Source organism: Canis lupus, chromosome 18 (genome assembly GCF_048164855.1).
Source record: "Canis lupus baileyi chromosome 18, mCanLup2.hap1, whole genome shotgun sequence".
Lineage (NCBI taxonomy): Eukaryota > Metazoa > Chordata > Mammalia > Carnivora > Canidae > Canis > Canis lupus.
The window spans coordinates 6,439,752-6,461,618 of NC_132855.1; the positions used below are offsets into that span (position 1 = coordinate 6,439,752).

Here is a 21,867-nt window from a genome sequence, read left to right on the forward strand (position 1 = left end):
GCCCTTTCTCCCACTTATATACAAGATGATTTAGAGAGCAGAAGGCATAGAGGAATTTTATAGCAACTAAGGTCTGTTTTGTTAAGGAATTATCATAACTTGTTCAGTTTTAGAACTCTTTGATACGTCTTTTGGCAGAGGGACACACACACACACAGAATGATCTAATGGTCTTTTCCCAAGGTTAGGTACTCTTCCTTTGCACTAACGGGTCACAGTATGGGACTGGTGCCATTTAGCTCCCACAAGCCAGGAGGTCCTGAGACCGGTCGCTCACTCATTTTATAATTTACAGCATAGGGTGACATGCAAATAGATAAAAAAAAGACTTTGCCATTTTCTCTGTAGTGAGGAACTTTCACATCAGCATATACTAAAGAATCCATCAGCTACTATGGTCTGCTGTTTCTTCATTGTTTCATATCACTGTCCTTAAGCCACTTATTAGCCAGGTTCTCTTCAACATAAATGCAGCACCTTAATCCATCCAATTTTAATTCCCATAAAAGGTTATTTCACAAAATATTGTTGAGTAGTGAATGCATTCCCTCTCTGCCTTCCCCAGCATTTCATGGGCATTTCTAGACTGTAAGACAAACACTCTCAGCACAGTTATATTAAGAGACTGAATAGGAGACACTACATTAAACTTAAATTTTTTTTCCCTTTGTGTTGCATCTCTGATCTGAGATGCCCTTCTGTCAGCCGTGCTACACAGAATTTGACTGAATGTGCTGGCTATGTTCCTCTCTATTGCTCACATTGGGACTATAGTCATTAGTGTTCTCTCTTTCTTCCCTTTCTTCACAGGATGTCCTGATTCTTGGAGAGGGTCACACAAATAGCCATCCAGTGCAGAAGAATAGAATTCTCTGCCACTGTTACCAATCCTCTTCGTGCTTGAATTGTAATACACTCTAGCTATTGGTCTCTGAGAATCTATCAATTATCCACCTTTGGGACAGACCAAATCACTTAGGTGGATTAAAACTGGAGATATGTAGGCTCCTCTCCCCTCCTCCCACCCAACCATATTGAACTGGGATCTCTAGAGATATAGTCTGGGAATCTGCTCTGTAACAAAGACCTGAGTGACCCTTAGGCATATGAAAATTTGAGAACCATTGAATCATCAGAGGATAGTTAACCTATTTTCAGTCTATGGCTCAATATCAAAGAACTCTTGATAATGTGAGGACCCTGGGGACATCTGGTCACAATGGCTCTGTGAGGAGCTGTTTTGAAGCACGCCTCCACTCTTATCACTTAAAAGTGAAAGATAAAATATAAAAAGAAAACACCCTAACACAAAGCCTGGTTCAAAAACAAACCAAACATCTCCTTGGACTAGAAAAATTGGGAAGTGTGGCTGAATATAAATGACTTTTGGGCTCCTGAGCCAAAAGCTGGTAGTGGGGGGTAGGGGCTCGGTTCCTGTGCTCCAGCTCCTCTGCTGGAAGCAAGGGGATAGCTTAGGGCTCTCAGCTCATGAAAGAAGCTAGAATTCGGAGTATCCGAATTATGGTTTTATGCAAATTATGGGCTTAGGGAGGCAGGAGGATAAAGCACTGTCTTGTGATCAGAACTAGGCCAAGAGAAAGAAAAACAAACCAAAAATCAAATCAAACCAAACCAACCAAACAAAAAAAACCTCCTCCTCATAATGACCCCGAAAACCCAATTATCTAAGACAATTGAAGGAACTGCATGCAGAGGAAGACAACACAGTCCACAGTGAATAAAATCAATAATTAAAAAAGAGCTTTACTTCAGATAAAACTTAACCTAAAGTATCAATGACCAAAAAATGAAAATAAATGTAATATGTGTATGTAATGTAATTCTAAGGGCTGGGAGAGAAACTATCTCCCTCTCTGATTGTCCCCACCCCGACTGTTGGGTGTTCTCCAAGGTCTTTGGTGACTGCTCAGGAGTTACCTACTGTAATACAGCCCCATATCACAGTTTTGTTAACCCACCTCAACAGAATTCAGAGATAATAACAAAGACTTAAAAGGAGAGCACTACTTTTTATAGAAATAGGGTAACTGAGGTGAAATGAATGCTTGAAACAATAAAAAGTTCTCCTTGCTCATTGACTTAGTCATGAGGCTCATTTATCTCTCTTCTCTAAGACTAAGGGTGCATCTTTTTTTTTTTTTTTAAGATTTTATTTATTCATTTATTCATGAGAGACCCAGAGAGAGAGGCTGAGACATGGGCAGAGGGAGAAGCAGGCTCCCTGCAGGGAGCCCGATGCAGGACTTGATCCCGGGACTCCAGGATCACGCTCTGGACTAAAGGCGGATGCTCAACTGCTGAGCTGCCCAGGTGCCCCCTCATGTGCATCTTGGTTATATGGTGGCGCATGGAGCCCTACAGTGTTTTGTCACTGGTTTGTCTGCTTATGTGGAATAACCATTTAAAATAAGGACACTCTAAGCCTTCTCACCGCAGGGGCCACAGTTAGCATAGTGTGCCACCTCTCTTTTAGGTATAAACAATACAGGAGTTTTTTGACTTCCCGTGTGTCACAGTCAACTCTGAAGGGTCCAGTAGCAAATCATACTTGAAAGTGATTGCAGAGGAGGTGACCAGGAGATAAACCGGCTGAGGAGCCTCAGCCATTCAGAAGGCAGCACCATGAATTATCTACCCATAAGTGATGGCTTTTCATGTGAGACATAATAACATCATTCCAGAAAATGGTTTTCATGACCTCTTACTTGTAGGATATCCAGGAATTATCTGCATGAAGGCATTGACAAGAAGATAGATATGGTGGCTCAGGCTTGATTCTCACATTAAACATGATAAAGACATGTAACACATGATGGGATAGCTGATAAAATATTTTAGAGTTCCCTAATTTTTCATGAAAAGTAATAACAAAAAAATTGTTTTAAAAAATTATAGGCTCAATCAGTTTTTACCTCGGTCTGAGATCCCACCACAAAATCTTCAGCTCTGCGATGGTTTTATAGGGAGTAGTTACGTTGCACATAAACATGTACCACGTACGTTGCATTGTTCTCAAGTTTCAGAAGATCGCAGGCAAATTATCACACTTCATCCCCTGAGTCAAATGGGAAGGTGAAAATATTGTAGACAACTAAGGATAGTCCAAGAGCAGTCTATAAAAAGAAATTAAAAATCCTTTACTTCTATCCTTCTCCTCTTCCTTACTTTCTTAGCTTCCTTCTCCCTTTTCTTTCTATAATTGAAAAATTCATTCAGACCTTCAGATGTTTACCCTATCCCAACTGTATGTGTGCTGAGGATATAAAAACAGAAAGGGACATTCTAATTTTATATGGTGTCGCTTTCAAGAAGATTACAAAGCTCTGTTTGAATACAGGAGATGTGCTAGATGCTGCCGGGAGTACTAAGGGAAGGTGAGCAAGGAATTTAAGGAAATACCTGAAACCTGGAGGATTAGGACAAGTTTGCCAGAGAAGTAGGGACAGATTGTTTCAGGATAAAGAGGAAGGTGGTTTAATGAGACACAGGCATGAGAAGGCATGGATCTTCAAGCAATTACAAGGAAGTCAGGTTTGTTCTTAGTAATAATACTGTCATGGTTCGTTTTATGTATCGTTCGGCTAGGTTATGATTCCCAGGTGTTTGGTCAGACTCTAGTCTCCGTGTTGCTGTGAAGCTGTGTGAATGTTATTATCTTCCATAATGTGGGTGGGCCTCATCTGAGCAGTTGAAGGCCTTAAGAGCAAAAACAGGTTTCCTGGAGAAGGAGGAATGCTGGGACTTCTTCCCCAAGACTGTAACATAGCAATTCTGCCTATATTTCTGCCCTACAGTCCAGCATGCTGGTCTGCCCTGCAAATTTCAGACGTGTTAGTCCTCACAATCCCATGAATCAATTCTTTAAAATCTTTTCCTTTCCTTTCCCTCCCTCCTTCCTCCCTTCCTCCTCCTTCCTCCACCTTCACTCTATTGTCCTGTTACTCTGAAAACTGTTTACTAATGTAGATACTAATACATAGTATTGGTGTGTTATGCCCATTTCCATGGCTCATTTGATTAACTTCTCATTATAACTATTTAAGTGAGGCAAAGGCAAACAAAGAAAAACAAAAACTTGCCTAAAGCTGTGATTTCAGCTATTTTGTGTGACTCTACCTTCACTCTTAATTACTATACTACTTTAAAATCTAAGTTGTGCAGGGGTTCCTGGGTGGCACAGTTGGCTAAATGTCCGACTCTTGGTTTTGTCTCAAGTTGTGATCTTAGGGTTATGATCTCATGGTGGTGGGATCAAGCCCTGTGTCAGGCTCTGTGCTGAGTGCAGAGTCTGCTAAAGCTTCTCTCTTCCTCTCCCTCTCCCCCTCCCTGCTTTACACGCATTCTCTAATAAATTAAAAAAAAAAAAAAAGAAGAAGAATCTGAGTTGTGGAGAACTAATAAAAAACAACATTCATAAGGAAGGGGGGCAATATGCCTGGTGTAAAAAATAATGAAAGCTTGAAAACCAAAGAATTTATTTAAAAATTAAGAGTCATCCTTTTTGATAAAACTTTCCAAAGCACTGATGGTCCCATTTGACATCTCTGAGTCTGCCAAATGGCTTCTCTTCAGAATATTCAGTATGCCTCTCTTCAAAAATCACTTGACCTGATTGTTGATTGAATCTAAGCCCCACCATCTTCTTCCTCAGTTCCTTTAATATTGAAAAGATGATGTCCAAAAAAGAAAGCCAAAAAAAAATAAAAATAAATAAAAAATAAAAAATAAATAAAAAAAAAAAAAGAAAGCCATTCTTTAGACATCAACATGGCTATAATGGGATTAGCCATCCACGTGAGCATGTGTGTGTTTTCAGTAAATATTAACAGTAACAATAATAATGTGTAAAATACTGCAGTTCAGTTCTGCTAAAACATGCAGCCACAGACCCTGCCCTCCACAAAGTGATAATCTAGTAAAATGTGTTCCAAAGTAATTACAATGCAAGTATGAGAGGTCTAATGAGAATTGGAGATAGTAGTCTCTTATTAGAAATTACCACCACATCTTCTATAGTTAAAAAATTAGCAAATCAAGAAAACCTTTTAGGCATAACTAAGATTTAAGCTTTTTTTTTTTTTTTTCTGTGATTTGGGTGATTTTAACCCAGAGTGGTTTTTAACAGCAATAAAATATCATTTTATTGAAAGTTTGTATTTCTTTTGCCTATTTCATTGCTTTCCAAACAACAGGAAAGGCTGTGATGCTTCATATCACCCAATTCCTTAGATTCCCATCCGTGACGATCTGTTCTTCTGTTTTGTTTTTCCTTCTTCCTTCTTCTTCTCACACTAATTTTATTTTGGTTCACTTCCAGATTTGTCTTCCCACTTCTCTACTGCATGGATAGGGAGATGTTACATAGAGTCAAAGAGATGTGTTCTAGAGTCCCAGCACCACCGCTTACTATATGACCTTGACACCTTGAAGAGATTCATGATAATCCATCTTTGATATGTATTATAAGAGCTCAATTAATATATATTCATCCTCTTAAAATCTTCTGGTGGTTTCCCATTGCACACTGGGTAAATTTTCAAACGACTTACTACTTTAGTGTGAAAATGAATGACTTGGGCAATTTGTTCTTAAACCACCTACCTTAATCCACCCAGGCTGTTCTAGCAGAATACCAGAGTGGAGGGTTTATAAACAACAGAAATTTATGTCTCACATTTCTGAAGGTGGAAAGAGCAAGATTAAGGCACAGTTTTGGTGTCTACTGAGGACCCAATTCCTCATTCATAGACAGCCTCTTTTTCACTGTGTCCATGTGAGGAGCAAGGGAGTTCTCTGTGATCTCTTCTGTAAGGGGACCCATTCTATTCATGCGGGCTCCACCCTCATCACCTAATCAATCACTTCCCAAAGACTTCACCTCCAAATACTACTTTGGGGATTAGGCTTCAGCACATGAATTTTGAGGGAAAAGAAACAGTCGGTCTCTAGGACTACACTTCCAGTCATTGGCCTGGGCCACTTTGATGTGGGCCTTCTGCTGAATGAAGACCAGTGCATTTATTGTCTTAACATTTTTCCCCATCAACTTTGATTCTCTTTATCAGATAAGCAGGGATTCTGTGGGGTCTAAATTTTATGTGACTTGGAAGGTCTCCTTTAAGAAGGATTGGAAAGAGGGAAAGGGCAGAATTATGAATACAACATGGAGTACAGGTGTGGGGAGGGACCCATGCTCCTTAGAGTTCATTTCCTTCCTAGTCCGTCTTCCTCTGCCTATTGCACACTTTAAGATCTTTTCCCTTTTCTCTGCTCATTAAATATAACCTACTGCCAACCCAAATAGTAAAAGTGTTTCAAGCCCACTGCAATATTTTTCTCCTCTGAATTCTTCTAGCACTTATTATCTGCACTCTAACTTAGGCTGCATTGCAGATGGATTTATACAGTTACTTAAGTTGACATGCATATATGATTTTACAAAATGTCTAGTGTGATTACCAATTCCCTGGGTATTGGTTCTGTTCCCACCCTCACCCCTAACCCAACTTCGTGTTTTGCATATGTAGGTGCTCAGTATTTGTTGATTCATATCAAAGATGAGATTTCCAAGATCCATTTTGTAGTGAAGAGAGCACAACTTGTTTTTATTTAAATATAGGTTGCTCCAACTATAATCCCAAAGGCACCAAGCCCACCCAATTAAAATTAAAGTTCTTTTTATTTACATGTCATAAAAAATGTGTTGAGTAAACTAAATGGGTATGTACAATAGATTTCTTCTAAAAATTAACTCTGAGGAGACTTGTGGGGCATCTGCCTTTCATGTTTTGTTACATTTCAGTACATTTATATGAAGATCATTTTCTCAATTTTTTTACTAAACAATCAGTTCAATGCATTTTATAGTGTCTTTTCCTAAAGAAGTCTACTTCTAAAATAGTGTTATCCATATGAAAGAGGGTGTATTTCTAAATGAAGTGTCATTAAAAGCGGCAGGAAGGAGAGCATTTATGCACCATGTCTTAAACCATCCTTCCTTCATTTGTACTGCTGTGGAAGTATATTTCTTAAGCCCTTGATGTGACTATATCAGCAAAATATAATAAATTAACATGAGTAATCCTCGACTTTTATTATACTGTATCTTTTCACATGAAAAGCATATAAGTAGGCATGAAATACCATGAATTTTCTACCCCTAACTGCATTATATAAAGAGCTGTCGTAGGCATATGAAGTGCTTTTAATCTGAATGAACTTCATTAGCTTTGGATTTAGTTGTGCATTCAGGGTACAAGTTGAAAGGCCTACCTGTTTGCTCAGGCTTTTCTTAGCGTTTGCCTGAGCGATGCAGAAGGGATGTAGTGCGAGGGGCAGAGGTGGTTAGAGAAATGCTCAGAAGCAGCAGCACTTTTGAACACTCGCAGCAATCTATACAACCCAAGATGTGTTTCATCTAGAACTGACCAGGAATTGTCTTCTGGGAGCTTCTAGTGGGGCCTCCACGGGAATCGCTCTTACCTCTGGACCACAAGGATCCCGAGCCCAGGCATGACAGAAGGGAGTGCGGGGGGAAAGGTCCAGGAGAGAGAAGAGAGGCATCCCATGCACTACAGGAACCACTGGCAGGTGTCAAGGGCTCACTCTGGGCCAGGTGTCACTCCAGCTCTGTACATCTTCTTTAAGCCCACACAACCCAGCAAGGTCTACATGGTCATTTTCCTCATTCTGCAGATGTCCTGTGAAGGTCAGAGAGGTTAAATATCTTGCCCGGGGCCCTGCCATGTGGTGTGAGCAGAGTGGAGATGTGAAGCCAGTCTGGCTCCAGAGGCACTCTTTAGCCACTCTGGTATGCAGAGTGCCGGGGATAAATAGGTGGTTAAAAAGACAACTCTAATGTTAAAGAGGTTTACATTTTATTGAGGGATGGCTGTTATCTAAAAGCAGAATAATAAGTTACATTGCTTCTAAGTAAAATAAAGGGAAATTAAAAGACAAAAGACATAAAGATACTATCCACCTGGAAGACAACAACTGCTAACCTACACGGGCCCTGAGGCCTCCATTAGCTGCAGAGTGATGCTAGGCCAAACACAGGCATGTGTGCATGCATGTGTGTGTGTGTGTAGGGGGGGGTTGGGTAGTGGAGTTGGGGGCAGAGCAGGGCAATTACTGTTTTCAAAGAATTCCTAATGGGATAGTGAGCCATTCATGAAAAATAAATAAATAAATAAACGTCACAGACCAGAATACGTGCTGGGAGACTGAAGCGTGGAGCAATGGAAGCCCAGAGCAACAAGAGGTTGACTAAGCTGGTATTCAGGAAGGACTTCCTGGAGGAGGTGATGATGTTTAGACTTGGAGTTGGTAGCATTTTGCTCTATGTTGATGGGAGGGAGGGCAGGAACAGCAGGCAGAAGGAAGAGCAGAAGCCAGTGTAAGAGATGGCTAGCTCAGGACATACTCAGCACTGTATGTCCCGTGTAGACGGCTGCCAGTGCCGCACGGGGAGAGTAGGGAAGTGTGAAAAGGTAAGGTGTGGGAGCTAAAAATCATGCAGCTGGGTAGAAGCCAGGCTGTGAAGGCATTATAATGTCTTGGCAATGCCTGGGGTCTTATCAGACATAATGGGGCCTACCCGTGGTTCTCCTGTAGGGGGACTGCTTGCTCAGAAGAGTGCAGTGGGAAGATTCCTCTTAGGAAGAGAAGAACGAACAGGAAGGAGGGAAGGCCCCAGACAGGGAGAGCCAGCGCACACATTAACATACTGGATTCCATGAGAAGCAGCAGTGGCTTGAATTCAACAAATGACGATAGAAATAGAGTATATGGGATAGGAAGTTAAACAGCACAGTGGATCTTTTCTACTTTAAAAGCACACGGGGAATAAATGCAGAAAATCTCACCTTCCTTATCAGCCCAGTTGAGCAAGGAGAAAGGTTCTCCCATTATACTTAATTGACAGTTGGTTCACTCTGCACAATGCAGCATTAGGTGTCCTTCCTACTAAAATCTCACCAACTAATGAAATAAATTATGATAGAGGAAGAAATCTCACTATTCCTTTTCAAATTCTGTGTCAAAGAACAGGTCAGAATCAAACACACTTGGGCATGTCAGTCTTCGACCTTGGTATTTCTAGTGCATTTAAATACTACTCTGTTATTTGTGGAAATGTGATGTCCTTAAATAAAATAATGACCTTATTAACCCACTATTATTAGAATATATACAAACTCTGACAGTTTTTCGTGACGATTAACTGAGTTCTATATAGTACACATACTGGTGTCTGATGTATAGTAAGTGCTAGAAAACTGTAAGCTATTATTATCATTTTTATTAGCAGTACTAAGGTTAGCGTCCCTGGGCTAGGATGTTTAGTCTGATTTAATGCTGTTCCTATGATCAACTACAGATGTTTGCAAGGTGGCTAGCCCAGGTCGTAGGTGCAGTACGCTGTTTATCAGTGGAGCCAACTGGAATCCACTGAGATACTCCAGCATCTACCATCAATGACTTCATCACCTTCATAGTACAGAAATTCAGAAGCTGGTTTAACAAGTTTATTTTCACAGGTGAACATTTGCAAATATGAGTATGACTTTAATTAGAAAAAACAACATGATAAGGATACTCAGCACTGTGATCCACAATAAAAGCAAATCCTGCTGTCTTCAAGCCAGTGGGTGTTATCCTTGCATAAGAACCCTAGGATCATGCCCTTAATTAGCTAATTATTTAGAAATTAGAAAGGAATCACTTAACAAGGAACACGCACCCCATGATACAAGTGACATGAGTGGTGAGTAAATTTACTTTCAAGAATTAATAAAGAGTGTCAATGAACTACATATGGTATTCATGTGTAATTAAAAACAAATTACAGAGTAGAGAAACATGAAACATGCTAGTAAATTAATCTCCTCAATTAACCCCCCAAAAAAATCTCCCAAAATTTTTTATAGAAAACATATGTTTTTGGCACAAAATATGGAAATGATTTCCCTCTGTCTGACCCAATGTTTGTTTTAAAAAAATCAACAAGATTACAGCAATATATGAGGAATATTTCACTGACACGTGAGCCAGAAGACCTTGAACAACAACAATACAAAACAACCCTCTCCACATTTGCTTTGGCAAGTATTTCCCCTGCTAATTAAACATGGTATACGTGAACGAGTAAAAATAATCTACTGTGAATAGTATTCCACCTTTTTTTTCCTGTACAATAATAAATATAACATTCCAGATGTACAGCAGGAATCAGAATCACGTAGATTTATGAAGTACTCTTCCACATTTCCTTGCAAAAAAAGAGAATCCTGGACCTGGTGGGCTATATTCTCCTGTAAAGCAATCACAGCTTATGCTCTGTGAAACTCCTGGTAAACTTCAATTAGCAATGAAATACTGCAAACCTCACTGTTGAAGAAGAATGGGAGTAGAACCAAGAAATAAGGGTAATACTTCAGGGGAAAATATAACAGATCCCCAGATTATCTATGTTACACTCAGTGGAATTTATTTGAACCTCATCTTACTAAATTTGACATCCTCTGTGTTGTTCTGCATTTATCTGTTCAATTGCGGAGCTGGTCACTTATTTCATAACCTTTACCACTACTCGCTTCTGAAATAAGCAACCCATAGAGACACTAAGAAGAAAAACATAAAAATAAGAGGAAGTTGAGAGGATGGTAGGAAGAAATTGGAATAATTAATAGAAGATAGAGCCAAGTATAAAATTAGTGCACAAATAATGATAATTCCTCCCATAACTTATTAGAGATGGGTTACAAATCTGCCTCTGAGCTGCCTAAGAATCAACCCAAAGACACAAATATGGTCATTTACTTAACACAATTCAGAAGTGAAAATAGGCATGGTAAGTCATTGAATCCTGATGAAATTTCTACCCTAGGTTTTCAGGTACAGAAAGAACCCATGTAGGGATCCCTGGGTGGCGCAGCGGTTTGGCGCCTGCCTTTGGCCCAGGGCGCGATCCTGGAGACCCGGGATCGAATCCCACATCGGGCTCCCGGTGCATGGAGCCTGCTTCTCCCTCTGCCTGTGTCTCTGCCTCTCTCTCTCTCTCTCTCTCTCTGTGACTATCATGAATAAATAAATAAAATCTTTAAAAAAAAAAAAAAAAAAAAGAACCCATGTAGTATAGTGCCAATGTGCCAAGGGATAAAGGAGCCAATTAATGCATACCACATACTACCAACATCTTTCTAATAAATCTAAAGACCATTCTCCATGACTTTTTAAAAAAAATGTTTCAAATATGACCTGCTGGCAAAAGCCTACATACCAGTCAAAATAATCTGGTGTAGCTTTCCATGACCTGGATTATTCTGAGGACATCGTTTGGATTTTGGAAGGGCTAAAAATAATTAATAGTTCTTGAAGTGTGGTCCCCCAACCAGGGAATTAGCATCACCTGGGAACTAACAGAAATACAAATGTTTAGGTTCCACCTCAGACCTTCTTGCATAAGAAACTCTGGGAGTAAGGCCCAGCAATTAATCAATTAAATTGCACGTTGGAGAAAGACAACAAGGTGAATTTATAGTTGAAAAAGGCAAATAAAACATGTTTATACAACATATACCTTTTAGTGTTTCTGGAGTATATACCGTTAAGTGAATGACTTGGTCAAAGGAAACTGAATGAACAGAGGAAAGAATTTATGAATTTAAAGGGTGTTTCAGAAAAGAGTTGTTATTTTAGGAAATCTTAAGTACTTAGTAGAGAAGGTGAGGAATGGAGTGATAAAAAGGCTGTGAGGGGGGATAGGTTATGTGACTCATAACAAAACTATGTGATCCTGAAAGTTCTGCTTTTACATGAAAAAAATATGCAACACCAACAGCTGTATTGTAAAGATTGCATCTGCTCAACCATACCAGAGTCAGTCATGGCTTCAATGTTGTAAGAAACGCTTCATGGAATAGGGTGTATTGATTTGTGGTTCTGAGTGTTCAAGGGATCAGACCAGCCACGGAAGTTCAGATATATTGCAATGCGTGGTCAATTATCATCCTGCATATAATTACATATAATAATTCTATATTACATTAATATCTATATATTGAATTTAAAGTACAGAATTCAAACATCAGGGCTGTGGACTGAATTATATTCCCCCAAATTTCTATGTTGAACCATAGCTCCCAAATGTTGACTTTTGGAAATGAGGCCTTTGGGAGGTAACTAGGTTTAGATGAGGTCTTGTCGGTTGAGGCCCTCATGATGAGATTAGTGCCCTAAATGAGAAGAGACACAGGGCTCTCACTCTCTCTCCATCCCCCCTCCATCTCCCTCTAACTCCCTCTCTACCCCTCTCTCCTTCTCCCTCCCTCTTCTACCACCCGGTGAGGCCCAGTGAGAAAGCAGGCCCCTACAAGCCAGAAAGAGAGCTTTTAATGCCTTCAGCACCTTGATCTTGGACTTGTAGCTTCCAAAACTATAAGATAATAAATATCTGCTGTTTGAGTCAAGTAGTCTTTTGCATTCTGTTATGGCAGCTTTAGCTAACTCGGATAATAGGTTTGAAACAGAGGCCCCTGTGGGACTCGGTCAGTTCAGCGTCTGCCTTTGGCTCAGGTCAGGATCTTGGAGCCTTGAGATGGAGCCCAGCCGGGAACCTGCTTCTCCCTCTGCTTCCACCTGCCGCCCCGCCCACCCGTGCTCTCTCTTTCTCTCTGTCAAATAAATAAAATCTTTTAAAAAATAATAAGTGAAAACTTTGATTTTAGTCCTTCAGAATTTAGAACGAATTTTTAGTCCTGTGGGGATTTTATGACAAAATCTTCAAGTTACTAATCTCTGATCATTTAAGTGATTATTGGAGACTTGGTTTCAGACAGTGAGGCACACCAGCTGTTCCTGCAGGTCTCCTTCCCACTGTGGAGTAACCCGACCTGAAAATAGGAGCTTTGGGAGGAAGAAAAAAATCACCACTTTATAATATATTGAGATGATAAAAATAATGTTCATTAGGATTTCATGGAAAAAGTGAAGTGACCATTTGACTCATGGTCAGATTTAGCCCACGGCCGTAGGTTGCCAGGCCCTACTATATAATGTTGAAAACTCATGCTCATGTAGTACTTACCGTTTTTGTAAAACTCAGGAGCAACCAAATCTAAGTAACATGTTTTGTTGTGATGACGCTATTCTTAAAAGGATTCGATAAACACAAAATTCAGTGTAGCGATCACCTCTGAGGGAGGAAAAGTAATGAGAACATATGAAAAGACGAAACACCTTCAGTAATATCTTAGCTCTTAGGTTGTGGAGTGGAATCACAGGGCTTTTTTTGCCTACTGTGCTTCACAACTCTCATATCTGTTTCATATACTCTTTTTATATTTCAAATGTTATATAATTAAAATTATCACTGCCTCCCTAAATGATTTAATTTTCTAGAAGTGACTTTGTCCCTTGTGGTTAGGTCACTGGTTCTCCCATGACATCACGTTTCTCACCACCAAAGGGCCACTCTGGAAGCCTTTCAGGGGAAATACGTGAATACATTAATTTAGACAGACTTAACATAGGCAATTATGAATCTCTGTAGCATGTATAAATATTGTGTATATACATATTGCCATAAAAATTTTTAAATTTGAAATATGGGATAAAGTCATCTATTTCCTGAAGTTTCAAACAGTTCATAAGATTATGTTTATGTGATTCAGAGACAAAGGCTCAATGGCCATATTGTGTAGCAGGGATAGTTATAACGTCTGTCAACCTTATGTATATATTTTCTAAATATACACATTACGCAAAGAAATTATAAAACCTCAAAACTATAGTTCACCTAAAATAAATATGGCATTGTACACAGGGTGTTGGCCTGGCGCTAAGTAATTATGGGAAATAACCTGAATGTGATCCTTAAGTTATACAGGCTTATATCAGGTTTCTGCAAAAATCATATAAAATTCCTCTTTCTAAGGGTCTGCAGGGGAAACACAGAATATTAATTTCATGGAGTTCCATTCCAGTATTTCTGTAAGAATTATATGTCTGGATAAGGCAGTTACTACATACTGCACTAATACAGTTGAAAACATTCCATGAATTGAATAAGAATATTTCCATCCAAAAAGTGCCAAATAACAGGTCACCTCAAGTGAATGGAGAAAGGTATAATTATGGGTGCATTTAATACCTGTAATGAATTCAACTTTGAAAGCTTTCCATTGTTTATACGTCATATACTGGTTATAAATAAAATTTTAAAAGGTATAGCACAAAGAGAATATTAAAACTTCAAAGATTATAATATATATATATACACACATACATATATACTGTATTTGTTATGTTGCGATGACATACTGTATTATGCAGTTATATGAGATCTTGACTGCCAAGCAAAATATATTTGTCCAATCTCAAACTACGGATTTTTATTTTCTTTTCTGTTAAAATCATTTGGATTTAAGCTAGCATTTATACCTATCAAAGCCTGATGGATGATCAGAGAAAGACTTAGAAAAAAATATTCACATACTGTAAGTTAAAATATGAGTTTTCGAAGAAAAAATATCACCACTTTATAATAAATTGAGGCGATAAAAATAATGTCCATTAAGATTTCATGGAAAAAGTGAAGTAGTACCACTTAATATTATTCAGATAAACTGAACATATTTCATGAGCAATGTTTCAACTTCTAAAAAAATTGTAAAAGTAAACTTTGGGGTAGTGTTGTCGATCCCCAAAGACACATTTTTTTAAAGTTTAAGTGCCAATGATATTTAAGAGTTGGATTGAATAGTGTGGTAGGTGTCTTTCAAGTTACGATAACAACCTGGGTAACAGACCCTGAATTTTAGGCCATCTTCATGGATTTGCTCATAATTGATTAGGTTGGTGGTTGCCAAAAATATTAAAGTAAATAGACTTTTTATGTATTTATTCACTCACTAGAAAGCAATTACAAAGTAAGTGTTTAGAATGTGTTGGTCACAGAAGGTGAAAAGATCTATCATATAATCTGGAGCATCACATAGTTAAAAAAATATGTCATTACAGCTTAATTGGCTTTCATTGTAGTACATGCAAAACTGTGAGTTCTATTCCATGTACTTTCATATTACAGTATTATTTTACTACCTTAATAGCCAGGTTTTATTTTCCCCATCTTTTCCAACAAGATCACCATAATGACATTTTGTTTATAATACTCTGACCGATTTACATTGCTCTCTTTTCATGGATGTATTTGTACTATATATTATTTCTAACCATTTACAATAAAAAATATTTTATTTAGAAAATTGGCACATGCTCAGTGAAAAGGGTTGGTAAACAGTGAACTACCCAGATAACGTTATGTATCATCCAGAGTTCCACCACAAATAAATGATTTCTGCTCATATATTGGCATACCTTCTTCCAGACACAGATTCAGATACAAGTATGGGTCCCAGTATGAGTCTATGTCAGTAGGTAAATAGATGTGTGTGAAGCAGGCAGTAGTATATTGTTGGATGCTTGAGAAAAATACGACCAGTGATTACAAGGCAGCACCTAAAGAAAGCGTGGGTGCTGAAGAACAATATATGGATGTTTGGAAGTCCTGGGCATGGGGATTGTAACAATTTGTTAGCACCCTGCCTCTCTAAGTGTGGGCCATGGACCAGCTCCGTTAGCATAACCTGGAAACTTCTCAGAGATGTTGAATCTCATGGCCCACCCCACACTTAATGGATCAGAATCTGCATTTTAACAGTATTTCTCTGTTTTTCATGCAGATGAATATTTGAGAAGCACCACCGTAGCTAGATGCTTTGGGAGCTAGCAGATACACCGAGTAGATGAATCGGGGCCAACTCACTTGTCGGAACAGACAGTGGCTAAAACCCACAATATTTGAAGGGGTCTGTGAAATCATGAAGAATAAAAATCTAACAAAAATTAAGAATGAAAAAATAAACTTTTATGTAGCAGAAACTGTGTTAATACGTGATCTCAATATATTCAGCTTTATAAAAGCACAACTGTGAAATATAGTTTGTCGTATGTTTTTTTTAATGGAGGAAGGCTCGAGGAAGACAATTTCCTAGGACCCACAAAAGCTGTAACGCAGCCTTGTAATGGCTATCTTTCATCTTTTCAAGTATTTAGAATAATCAGATTAAATTAGACCGAAATAAATCTATATATGCAAATTCAAAATCTTAGGAGAACAAGGAATGGTAGACTTCTAAACCAGAAGAAACCTCAGAAATCAGGGGGTACAATCCACTTATGAAGATAAAATACCTATTTATCTAATGACTCAACACTGATAATCATTTTCTTTGTTGTTTCATTTTAGCCTTATTTTTTAACTCACGTATAAAAGTTTAGTAATATCAGTTAGCAACAGGCGAATATTTTTGATAGTTAAAGTTAAAAGTGTGCAGGCAATTTTGTCTGCTTTTCCTTTTTATATTTCAAATAAACTACATAGAAATGAGTTTGTATATGCATCTAAGTTTACTTCACTTTCAAGTCCCCAGACTTAAAATTTTGATACTGAGCAGGAGAAATTTCTCTAACATCCATTAGCAAGCTATTGACCATGTTTGGACTGCAGCCTCCTACCCACGTACCCTTTACATTACATAGGATAGCACGTTCGTTGCCAAACGTACATTTTAGAAATCAAATAAATTTTAGCGTAAAGCTAGTTAATGAAACTAGCAAATTTAGACTTGTTTAAATGTCAGTATAATATTAAGTACCATATGCTGTGTGCCAAGCAGTTAAAATTGTTTTTGGAAGGATATGAAATTAATAGTTAAAAAAGAGAATTTAGTGACTTAAAGTACTTCACAATCAGTGTTATCATTTAATGCATCTTTTGGCAATTATTAAACCCTCGGGAACAGCATGAATATCCTTATCAAGTCTGGAAAGACACTAATGGGGAGGAGAATGGAGTGATGCTTGCATTTACATGTGGGCATGAGCCCAGAGAAAAGTGAAGGAGGGGGGAAACCCATAAAAACACCCTCGGGCTCAGTGCCCAGGGCAGATATATTGTGCAGCCACCAGAGTCCCCAATAGCACCATTTCCTTCATTAATCCAGTGTTTTATTCCTTTTCTTCCTTTTATGTTTTTGGATGCTTGTCAGTTTTAAGGACGGATGATTTTTAAAAATCCTCCTGCATTATTTACTTTAGATTATTAACTCAAATCCATGATTAATAAGAAAGTCCTATGAAGGTCAAAAGTGTGTTGGAGGGCTTGGGTTGGTTGAATTGGTAAGTCCTTAATGACAGTAACAGAAGAAAACCGGTAGTAAGCACTTATTGCTAGGCACTGTTCTAAACATTTTACAATTGCTATTTTATTTCATTCCCCCAAATCATCTTACAAGATATTTACTAGTAGTTTTATCTCCATTTTACAGATGAGAAGACTGAGGCAAGGTGAAGTTCAAGAACCATTTGAGTTTTAACCTGATGGGAAACTATCTGAAATACCTACTTTCCTGACTTGGGAAATGCAGCTATTAGATATAAATGCACTTTTTTTTTTTTTTAATGTCTCAGTATCGCAAATGCCTCAGTCTTCCTGTAACAAAAATAACTAATTGTGCTGAAAGTATCAGTAGGCAAACAAGTTATTGGCAGGACTAAGTCCAGAGTTTTGTTTCATTTTTGCTTTGCTTTTGGATCTGTTTGAATTCTCAGTCTACAAATTTGATTAAAGAAGTGAAAAATCTGAGCAGTTTCCATTTAATCTAGATGAGCCAAATGCTGAATGAGGGCAAGAAGATTGCACATCGCTTGGAGGGTGGGGGTGAGAGGTAAGGCCTTGTTCCGGGGCAGTTGGAGGGATATGAAGTGAAGAGGCAAGAATGTCTCCCACTGCAATGTTTGAGATAAAGCAGCTTGTGCCAGAGGACACCTCCCTTCACGTTCTCCACCTACCATTAAGCACATTCACACCATCACTTCCTAACCGGCCACATTGAGACCAGAATCCTGGGATGTCTTCATAAAACCAGAAGGGAGGGCTTTGGCTGGTTGTTTAGCCAAAAATGTGTAATTGTAAGCTTGAAATAGTCACTGCCACAGTCAAATAACCTAAGTTATCAGGTTTGCCAGCTTGAATTAATATTTGGTAGAATGTTTTAATTTATTTCTCTATCACACAGGTCATGTTTTTAAGTGGTCCTGTGAAAAACATGGCAGGGTTATATTATTTCACTGGTATAATCACAAAGTCTGTGCTTTGAAACAGTGTGTGTGCTTTGATGAAGCTAAGTAAGGATTACATAATTTAGGACAAGGAAGGGTGGTTGTTTTGTTTTGTGTTTTTTATAGGCCATGTAGGTTAAACGATGGACTTGGGTGAGGTTGAGAAGTTCCAGAAAAGCCTGCTCCTCCTATCTCCCACTGAAAGTGCCTCGTGTCCCCTTTCTGTGGAGGCTCTGCATGTGAATGCTAAGAGGTAAATGGTGTGTTGGGGAAGGACAAGAAAAAAGGGAAAGAATTTCTATTCGCTAAGCATCTTCTAGAACTAGGAAGGTTTCGAGAAATCCTCACAAGAAGCTATCCAGGGAGCTGGTGTCATCTCTATTTTACAGGTGAAGGGCATAAATTCCATAGTGAGATTAAATAACTTGCAAGCTCACGGTGTTCAGGCAGCAGAGGCAGGATTCAAACTCAGGTCTTTGTGTCCTCTAAGGTTTATGTACCCTTCCATTCTGGTTAGAGCCATACTTGGGAATAATTTTTCAACTAGCTTCGCTACCTAGCAAAATCCAGTTAAAATGGTCAGCGACAAGACAAGATAAATTTTGGTCACCCTGTGATTAAAAAGGATAGAAAGGAAGGGAGAAGGCCGTGGGACTGGTATTAAGGTTTCAACCCTACTTCGAAGAAGCTGTTACGGATTTCCCTCCCCCTAGGAAAATATCCTTATTTTTTCTGGAATGCCGAGGCATTCCAATTCAACGTTGGCTCATATTACTATGAATATACCGCGGGTACACTACACAAGTGAACAAAACCCCACGGAAAAAAATCGAATAGATTAGCAACAATTCTATACATTTGCCTGTGTTTTTCTTTTCTTTTTTATACAAGCACATTTTCTTTCAAAATTATCTTTGTTGCAGGAACAAAGCGTTGAATGGAGCTATTGAAATGATTCTAGAAATCGCAAACGCTAGAAAAGATGCCCACAAACACGTTCTGCTCTCTAAAGTAAGAATGCGCCCGCGTAACATTTTATCGGTTTAATTACAAAGTCCATTTAAAAAAAAAAAAAAAAAAACACAACTCCCTGGGGATCACAGGAGTGGAATCCTTGCAGTGCACAATTCTCTTCACCCGGTCGGTGCCTGAGATCCGGACTCCGTTCCCAGTTCTCAGTTCAAAAAGATCTTTAAACGTTGTGAGAGATAAATATAGCATGTGAGCAAACATGGTCTGCTGCTCGATTGTTCAAGAATGTGTTCACACAAACAACTGTGGGGGTAATTATTAATGCTAAAAACATGTGAAGTTGCAGTGACTCTGCATTTGAAGTCTAGAATGTGTCATTTGTTTTATTCATGATAAACAGATCATTTAGTTGGGGGAAAAAAAAAATCCCATCTGCTTAGATATATCTCTTATTATTTATGAGAACCATGTTTAGGAATGCAGGCAGCACATGTGCATAATTAATCCTGAAGAGAATTAGACATTGTTTGATTCACAGCTGAATGCAATTAGCATTAGGAAGTTTACATATGTTGGCAATAACACAGATTAGCAACTAAAGTGCTTGTTAAAAAATTTAACCTGAGGCTGCTGGAGCAGACCTCTCTTAATGATGCTTTAAATGTTGTTGATGAAGTAATAATCAATTTTGTTTTATAAATAGTAAATCAAGAATTTAGGTCTAATTAGCGGCGCTACAGATCACTTCACTTACGTATCAGAGGTACTTGTGATGTGCGCTCTGAACTTTCTCTGAGCCTGTGTGCAAACACTTGTTACGGGCAAGACGTGACCCCCGCGCGGCAGAGGGACCCGCGACCCGCGACCTGCTCCCCGCGACCCGGCGGAGCTGACGGGGTGCGCCTGCCTCAGGGGGCTCTTCGGCCGCCGGCCTCGGCCTTCCGCTCCCGTCGCCGCGCGGCCTGTAACGCCGGACAGAGACGCCTCAGCCCGCCGGCCAGCTTCGCTGTGACGCGGGGCCATGTCACGAGGGGGCGGGGGTAGGGAGCGCGGAAGGGCCCACGCGGGGCCGTGTCGCGGGGGGCGGTGGGGAGAGCTCACCGCAAACGAGGAAGAGAGCAGGCTGACGGGGGGGGCTCCGCCCCGGGGCCCAGGCCGGCCCTTGCGTCTCTACACGGTCGCCAGCGGAAGTCGGGAAGAGCACGTGACCTGACGTCGGGCCGTGACCCGGAAGTCGGAGCCCGGCACGTGAGCGCACGCTCGCCGCACGTGCGTCGGGGCGTCGCCCGGTGTGTGGTCGCCGACCGCCCTCTCGGACGGAGGCCGCGTTGAGGCGTCGAGCCCAGACGCCGGGTGTCCCGGGCCCTCGCCGCCGCCTGCTGTGGGGGGAGCGCCCCGCCCGCCGTGCACCGGGATGGACGGTGCACATCCAGCACCGCGGACGCCATGACGGAGGCCGGACCCCACGCTGACCCGCTCACGCCCGCCGCAGTCGCCCCTCGAGCCTCGTAAAACTAAATCACCGTCGACGCTCCGGGTGGAAACGCGGCCGAAGTGCGCGTTTTAAGGCTTCGGGATCCTACGTCCGGGTGCAGGATGGGATTGGGGGCCACTTCAGTCCGCCTGCCTCTGCCCCAGAAGAGCCACCCTAGAAAGGAGGCACCAGCCGCGTTGCATTGTCGGGGTAAGCTCCTGTCAGGAGGTCCCGAGACGTCCACCTGGAGAGGTGTCACGGCTGTCAGGGAAGATGGCGCCGCAGCCCCCCCTCCTCGTTGGCGTCCGCCGCGGCCTCGGGGCTGTCACCCGTGCCCTAGGAGCGCGGGGCTACGGAGGCATCGCCGAGCACGACAGGCGGGTGGGGGCGTCCGAGGTCAGGGCGGGGACGCCTGTGCCCCCCCCTCCCCCCGGGCCGCGGTTCAGCCCCGGCCAGGACTCGACGGCCTCGAGACGGAGGGAGCACGTGCCTCCACCGCGGTGCCCCGGGCTCCCGCCTTTCACCCGCGACGGCAGCCCTCGCCACGGCCTCCACTTCCTCTCTTCCGAGCGCAGACACGCCGGCCACCGCGCCCTTCCAGTCTTTTCGTGCATCTCAAAGCGCCGAGAAGACAGGGCCCAGATCTGCCCTGCTGATGGTTCTAGACACCCCAGCGCCTTTGTAGACAACACACGTCTCTTCCTAGAGGAAGATGCCCCAACCAGGGCCTGAGCCCGCTGGCTTCCCCTCCGAGCTTGCGCTTCTTGGCCGCCTCTCTGATGTTCTGGAGTCTTTCTGAACGTGGGATAGATACAAACGTGCAAGAGGAAGTCCCCTCTCAACAGAATAAAGGGGAGCGGGGAAGGGACAATCGGTTAAAAAATGAGAAGACTTTGACATGATGTTAGTCATTGTTTTGTCTTTAAGGAGGAAATCCTCTAAGCACAGGCAGCTACTTCTGCAGCGTCTCCGTGTGGCCGAAAAGAGGGCTGCCCCCCCCCCCCCCATTTCTAACTCGTCTATCTGCACGAGGATCTGAAACTTGGTATGGAGAGTTTTACCAATTTAGGTGAGGATTTAGCAATTCCTAAAGGTTTGTATTAAAAAGGAAAGTTATCTGGGAGCGTTATTACCCGGTAGCCACAAATTTATCATCTATTAACATTTTAGTATGAATTAGTAAGATCGCTACTAAGAACATAGAGCTGAGGAACGAA

The 21,867-nt window shown here is 40.9% G+C and overlaps 1 long non-coding RNA gene across 2 annotated transcripts in view; it reads right to left on the minus strand.

Annotated features, from left to right (window-relative positions):
* LOC140608609 (uncharacterized) overlaps positions 1-20,373 on the minus strand; it is a 69,414-nt gene extending 49,041 nt beyond the window's left edge. The window contains exons 1-3 of one of the 2 annotated variants that reach the window (XR_012010587.1): positions 20,278-20,373; positions 19,931-20,138; positions 13,109-13,216 (exon numbers count right to left, since the gene is read on the minus strand). This is a non-coding gene — a long non-coding RNA (uncharacterized lncRNA). Of the gene's footprint in view, positions 1-13,108; positions 13,217-19,248; positions 19,395-19,930; positions 20,139-20,277 lie in introns of those variants that run through there. The other variant, XR_012010588.1, reaches the window with a different exon arrangement.
* Positions 20,374-21,867: the final 1,494 nt, after the last annotated feature.